The sequence below is a fragment of the Leguminivora glycinivorella genome, chromosome 5 (genome assembly GCF_023078275.1).
Source record: "Leguminivora glycinivorella isolate SPB_JAAS2020 chromosome 5, LegGlyc_1.1, whole genome shotgun sequence".
Classification (NCBI taxonomy): Eukaryota; Metazoa; Arthropoda; class Insecta; order Lepidoptera; family Tortricidae; genus Leguminivora; species Leguminivora glycinivorella.
The window spans coordinates 20598020-20606121 of NC_062975.1; positions in this window are offsets into that span (position 1 = coordinate 20598020).

Sequence of the window (8102 nt, forward strand, 5' to 3'; positions counted from 1 at the left end):
CTAATAAGGGCGATAAATTAAGCCAGGCATATAATTCAATATTGTTATCATTAATTAAGAGGTGTTTCTGAGTGACTCTTAATTTTCACCCCATAATGATTTTTTGAAAAATTTCCCAGCAGCAATGTACCTACTGTAAACGTGCATGGTTGCGATGACAATCAATGACAACTGTGTATGTTTGCATTACGTTGCGGGCCGAATTATTTTGTACCTATGGATAAAAAAAATATTTCAATTTTAAGTAAAAGTTATCTAATTCCATTTTTTATGTCCTATACTCACCACCGTTAAGAGGTTCGCCCGTATTAGGTTTACACCCTGTATAGAGTAACAAAGTAATACATTTGTCACCTAATTTAATGCTTCACAAACTTGAACACAAATCGTTTCTCTTTTACAATACTTATTTTAATATATCTAGTAATCTTAAGCACAAGACCAATCACTTATGAATTATGAAGTCTATTAACTGCCGGTTACTTAGGCTTGTCTAGAAATATACACTCGAAGTGCACTAATCTCTCACTTTCTGCATACCTTTTACAACCTCAAATATTTGTGTAGAGGGTCTTACGAGAGTTACGAGACTGGTAGATGCTTCGAATAACAACTACTTATACATTTTATTCTATGAACGACAAATTGCAATCTTCTCCGCCAAGCACTGATCAATCGATATGAAACAATCGGATTGTAATAAAATCCTCTCAGACTGTTCTTAACCGACTTGGGATTTAAGATATTCCGTCCAAGTGCAACAAAAACTAGCGGGTGCTGGGATAATTCGTTTTACTGGGCGTCTGTTCCATTCCATTTCGCTTAGCGAGGTAAGGCCACGCTGAGAAAGATTCAAAGTGACTAACTACATTAATAGTCTAGCCTAAGATGACGATCGTTTACAAACCTCACCAACTGACATCTGATATTTTTGATGCCAAGATAACCTAAAGACATTGTAACTATTCGTGCCTATTGTGCACGACTGCACGCTGCTGCCGCCATTTTGTCGGTTTTTAGGGTTCCGTAGTCAACTAGGAACCCTTATAGTTTCGCCATGTCTGTCTGTCCGTCCGTCCGTCCGTCCGTCCGTCCGTCCGTCCGTCCGTCCGTCCGTCCGTCCGCGGATTATCTCAGTAACCGTAAGCAGTAGAAAGCTGAAATTTGGTACCAATATGTATATCAATCACGCCAACAAAGTGCAAAAATAAAAAATGGAAAAAAATGTTTTATTAGGGTACCCCCCCTACATGTAAAGTGGGGGCTGATTTTTTTTTTCATTCTAACCCCAACGTGTGATATATCGTTGGATAGGTATTTAAAAATGAATAAGGGTTTACCAAGATCGTTTTTTGATATTATTAATATTTTCGGAAATAATCGCTCCTAAAGGAAAAAAAAGTGCGTCCCCCCCCTCTAACTTTTGAACACTATGTTTAAAAAATATGAAAAAAATCACAAAAGTAGAACATTATAAAGACTTTCTAGGAAAATTATTTTGAACTTGATAGGTTCAGTAGTTTTTGAGAAAAATACGAAAAACTACGGAACCCTACACTGAGCGTGGCCCGACACGCTCTTGGCCGGTTTTTTCATATTAAATTGTATGATATCAAATTAGTTCCAACGGTCGCCGCTATATTTCCAATAGCGCCATGAAGGCACAGTTTGATTGTCAGAAAGAGTTGTTAGTGTTTCAGTATAAGGTTTACATCAGCCCTTTCGCTCGCGACTTGCTTGTCAATAACGTTTTTTATATTTCATAAAGTGTAAGATGATACAATTATATTATCTCTTTTGTAGGGTTCCGTACCAAAAAATACACAAGGAATCCTTATGTTGTCTAGCTTATGTCCAGATGGGCAGATGTCTGTAAGAGCATTCTTACACAAATTGACTAGTCCACGGTAAGATCATGAATAGGTACTTGTTGTCACACAACAACGTCGCAGTCAGATCCACGAGGCCTGGCCCCGTAGCCGAATGGCATTTCTCCGACGCCAAACGAAAGCGATACGCCGCTGGCTCTGTCGCGCCAATACGCAAGCGCGATAGAGATAGATATCTACTAGCGCTTCGTTTCGTGAGCGTTTCGTGAGCGATTGTGCCATTCGGCTAGCCACCCTGTTGTCATTTCGTTCGTTCAATCAAATGTTCTAAAACTATTTTCCGGCTTTTACCCGTTATTGTCTCTTGTCAATAGCATGCGGGTTCATCTCGGTCGAAGCAGTACAAAAGCTTTCATATTACGTTGGTTGGCTTCTGATGTAGCCCACTTGGTATTTCCCTTTATACTTGATACACGTGCAAGGTGACAACGGATTTGTTGGAGCCCAAGATAATGTATATTTTTCCATGTATAAAGGTCCTTGCGTCCTTAGTCCAAAACAAGCATAGATATAGGAAGGAGATCAAACATTTGTATTAAACGCTTGCCGCCAACTCTTGAAGACACGTGTAAATGGAGGCTCCTATTGCGCAATGACTTTATTAATAATTATTATTATGGACCCTTCTGAGCTCAAGATGGCTTGTGTTGCAGGTACTCAGGCAATAGGTTTTATTTTTTTTTGGTTGTTCAGTTCAAATATCAGTCTTGAGGCCTTTATAGTAATTTTTATGGAGTCAAAATCTGATGAAACCAAATTAGTTCGATTGAAAAGAGTCGCAAAAATCAATCAAATATAAAATTAAGTCCTAAACAAACCTTTTAAAATTTTGTCAGGCTTTTTCAACATAAAAGCTATTATTAATATGCAAAATGCCTTCTAAAAATGCATAACATTTAAGTATCTAAATGACCAGGGCCCGTAACTTTCATGTCAATGACATCAATTGACAACATTGATTCATATTTTTGAGTACCATTTTTAGGGTTCCGTAGTCAACTAGGAACCCTTATAGTTTCGCCATGTCTGTCTGTCCGTCCGTCCGTCCGTCCGCGGATAATCTCAGTAACCGTAAGCACTACAAAGCTGAAATTTGGTACCAATATGCATATCAATCACGCCAACAAAGTGCAAAAATAAAAAATGGAAAAAAATGTTTTATTAGGGTACCCCCCATACATGTAAAGTGGGGGCTGATTTTTTTTTTCATTCCAACCCCAACGTGTGATATATTGTTGGATAGGTATTTAAAAATGAATAAGGGTTTACTAACATCGTTTTTTGATAATATTTTCATTTTCGGAAATAATCGCTCCTAAAGGAAAAAAAAGTGCGTCCCCCCCCTCTAACTTTTGAACCATTTGTTTAAAAAATATGAAAAAAATCACAAAAGTAGAACTTTATAAAGACTTTCTAGGAAAATTGTTTTGAACTTGATAGGTTTAGTAGTTTTTGAGAAAAATAAGGAAAACTACGGAACCCTACACTGAGCGTGGCCCGACACGCTCTTGGCCGGTTTTTATTGTTCGGTTTAAAAACGGGGTATAGGACAGTTAATTTTAGCGACAAAAACATCGCTTAAATACTGTCATTTACAGGGCCCGTAACTTTCATGCCGATGACTTAAATTTGACGTCACGCTGCATATAGGTGATTCAAGAGTTTTATTTCATAATTAATCATTATTCGTCAATCATTTTAATCATGACATCAAAACTAGGCTATACGTGGAATAATTAATACCTACTTGATAAAACTAATTTCGTCCTGGAAAGGTTGCATATTAAAAAACCTAAATAAGCAGACATTGGGAACTAACTGTCGGTTCATTTCATGGGCTGTCAAATTTGTCAATGGTATTTATTTATTTATACCTATTAGGTTCGTTATTTTTAGTATTTTTGTATAGAATTTTATGATACCAGCACTTATTTTATTACTTTATTATTAATATTCTATTTTGGGCTGTGTGTTTGATGACTTTGGTGGCATTCGACTGTGATTACTGCAATGGATCAGTCAGAGGCAGGCCCAAGTGGCTTGCAAAAACACCGTCACGTAGTCCTCTGAATGTTAGTTTTTCGAATAAATAAATAATCATTCCAATGTTGCCTAGCAAATAATCAAATGATGCAATTAAAAAAATCTAAAAATACCTAATATTGACCTGTTATGTTCTCATTCTGGTTAAAACTGTTAACATCTAATATTTGTCCTAAGAAGATAGGTTGACGACGACTGATTCTTTGTTGGGCATTTCTCAGAGCGTTTCAACTTTTTTGATTTCGGTGGCAGCATTATTACCGGAACCCCGTAAGCATAGCATGAGTTTTCTTTGCTTCTGGTAGGAATCAGCGACTTCTGTTTAAATTGACAAAATTTCATGTGACTCTTACAGGATTCACGTAAAAATGTTGCCACCGAAATCAAAAAAATTTAAACGCTCTGAGAAATGCCCTTACCAAATTTCTAATTCTAAAAAAACGAGGTATAGTATAGCATTGCAAAATTGCGGGTGAACTTGTCCAAGGGCACTATTTATAAAACGGATGGAATAAAGTAGAGTGACGTTTCGTTTCGTTTGCTTATACATTAGAGTAAGGGACATAACCAGACTGCGTTTCGATTGGCGTCTAGCGTTTTACGATTGTCATTTCGGCTAGGCATACTATGATTATAAATAACTAGCTTTTACCCGCGGCTTCGCTCGTGTTAAATTTAAAAATTATAGGTAGAATGATCCATACAAACTTCCACTCCCCATTTTAGAGAAGTGGGAGGTTTAGAAAAATACAAAAACCGGCCAAGAGCGTGTCGGGCCACGCTCAGTGTAGGGTTCCGTAGTTTTCCTTATTTTTCTCAAAAACTACTGAACCTATCAAGTTCAAAACAATTTTCCTAGAAAGTCTTTACAAAGTTCTACTTTGGTGATTTTTTTCATATTTTTTAAACATAATTATGGTTCAAAAGTTAGAGGGGGGGGGGACGCACTTTTTTTTTCTTTAAGAGCGATTATTTCCGAAACTATTAATATTATCAAAAAATGATTTTAGTAAACCCTTATTCATTTTTAAATACCTATCCAACACACACCTACCTATCACACGTTGGGGTTGGAATGAAAAAAAAATATCAGCCCCCACTTTGCATGTAGGGGGGGTACCCTAATAAAACATTTTTTCCCATTTTTTATTTTTGCACTTTGTTGGCGTGATTGATATACATATTGGTACCAAATTTCAGCTTTGTAGTGCTTACGGTTACTGAGATTATCCGCGGACGGACGGACGGACGGACGGACGGACGGACGGACGGACGGACGGACGGACGGACGGACGGACAGACAGACATGGCGAAACTATAAGGGTTCCTAGTTGACTACGGAACCCTAAAAAGTAGCCCAACACTCTCCAACCCTTCAACTATCTCCACTAAAAAATCACGTCAATTCGTCGCTCCGTATTGCCGTGAAAGACGGACAAACAAACAAACGCACATACGTTCCTATTTATAATATTAAGTCATCATCATCATTATAATCTCTATCTATCTTCGTCCACTGCTGGACATAGGCCTCTCCCAATGCATGCCACTGCTCCCGATCTTCAGCTAATCTCATCTAGCCCGCATCACCAGCCAACTTGCGGATGTCGTCACTCCATCTTGTCACAGGGCGTCCTACACCACGTTTGCCGAGTCGCGGTCTCCACTCAAGAACCTTTCGGCTCCACCTACCGTCTGTCCTGCGACTGACGTGTCCAGCTCACTGCCACTTCAGTTTGCTAAGTCGGTGAACTATGTCGGTAACTTTGGTTCTCTGACGGATCCCGTCATTTCTGATGCGATCCTTCAGAGATACCCCTAGTATAGCCCTCTCATCTCTCCCATGTATGGATTTAAATTCCCAAAGGTTACTTTCTGTGCACCGCACCTTAAGACGATGCAGGAGGGGTCAATTCTCCATACAAACGCTCTCGACTATTTCCTCCCTGGGTTTTGACGATAGAGCAATGATTTTTTCAACACAGATTATTATAATTTTTATCTGTGTTGACCGTTTAGATATTTTTGATATTCTTATTTTTAAAGACGCTAGAGACCATCAAAAAATTCCAATAAACGGCTTTATTGATTATGGCGCAAAAAAGGTGTGGTAGTCAAAATTGGTAACGATTCGCCAAAAAAACTAAACGGTCTGACACAGATTATTTCATTGTTATTCAGATTCTCAAATTTCGTTACGATTGATTAAGTTTTGAAGGAGGAAACAGTCGAGATTTCCGATCGAGTTCCCGAATTGAGGTTCCCGATTTTTTTTTTCGATAAATCTACTTAATAACTAGTAGTATATTTAACTAAAATTTCCAAATTGAGAGGGGGGCTCCTTTCAATTTTAGCATTTTCGCTCCTGTAGCCTCTTAACACTCGTCTTCCAGAGGTGCGTAATAACGGCAGCCATTACTCAATACGAATAGTTTCCACTTACGCCTGTCTATTGGTTCGGCCATTTCCCCGTGTCGAGTTTTGAGGCCAAACGAGTCGCTCATTAGTAGAACGTTATGGCGTAATATTTCAGGCAGGGAGCAAGCATTTGTAGAACTAGACCGAGTTAATTCTGAAGCGATGTTTTTTTGAGAATCAGTCAGTACCTATGTGATAATGATTACACCAGGGGCCCATTTCTCAAAACTGAAAGCGGAAGACTCTTTCCAACTTGTCATATTAAAAAAAAAATTAGACAGTGACTGCCACTTGTAAATTGCAACTTGTAGCTTCGAGAAATGTGCCCCAGGACAAAAGTATGTCAATTTGATATTTAGGTGTAAATTATTCCAGTGTTCGATTGTAAAAATCATGGAAATATTTACATAATCACCAGAGAAATTATTAAGATGGGTTCATAACGACTAACACGTCCTTAAATGCCGAAATATTGTATACTAGTGGCCCGCCCCGGATACGCGCGGGGATTATCATATTAAAGGATTATACATATATGTAGTAAGTTATCCGTAATCTCGGACTTTTTTGTAGATCTATTAGAGGGACACGGATTTTATCCGACTCGATTAAAAAATATAGTCATATTTCAACAAATTCAACAAAATCCCAAAAAATTATGTATACGTAAAACCTTCCTCAAGAATTACTCTATTCAGAGGTGAAAAATGAAAATCCGTTCTTTTTGAGTTTACCGCGAACACACACACAGACAGACGCGGCGAGGGACGCCGTTTTATAAGGTGTAGACATGGGTACCTATATTTTTATTCATTTATATTTTGATTTGTATACCTTCTATAGTTAATACATTAAAGCTCCTGGATATATTTATTAGCAGAAGGTAGGCGTGTTCAGTGGACTACATGTAGAAGTCAACATCATAATGTATAATAATGAAAAAAATGGATCAGTTACAATTGCCCCCCAGTAGAGATTTGCCCTGCTGTACCTTAGTCATAATTCATTCGTCATATTATTATTATTTTCTTTACAAGATGGTTCTATTAAGTCTTAAACAATGCTATAGAATAGATACCTAACTACCTGATTCTCAGTGGTAAAATAAACTGGCCATGTTTGGTGTATCAATACATTTTCAACTGATATTTTGAAGTTCAGAATATCAAGGGTCAAGGGCTTTTTAGAAGCCTTACCACGATTTTAACACCGTTATTAATTGAAAATGATGCATGTTTAACCCTTAAATGTGTCGCTTAACTTCAAAAGTGGGTAAATCCATTATGCCTATAAGGTTGATTATGTTTAAGATCATATTATATTTTTTATATAATAAACCTTATAGCAGAATGGATTTACCCTTTTTGAAGTTAAGCGACACAAATGCATGATTTATTATTAAAATCGGTGTTAAATATATTTTTTTATTATTTTTCCCAACCATTGTCTATCATATATATTATATTAATTTCGCGTTAAAAGAAAAAATCATGCATTTAAGATTTGCAAAGATTTTAAGTCATAAATTCCTTCCAAAACAACGTCCAGGTCCGGTATAATGGGCCAACTTCCTGAAATCAAGATATAGTGCGCGAACATAACACATTTCAGGATTACAGTTCCGGCCCCAAATTAATTGTACCTGTATTGTTGTACAATTAATTGTTTATTCAATTATTCTTTTAAATGTATTAGGTTGGCTCGCGCCATAATGCGCTTTTAATTCAAAGTTTTGTAGAATTTTCAAGCATT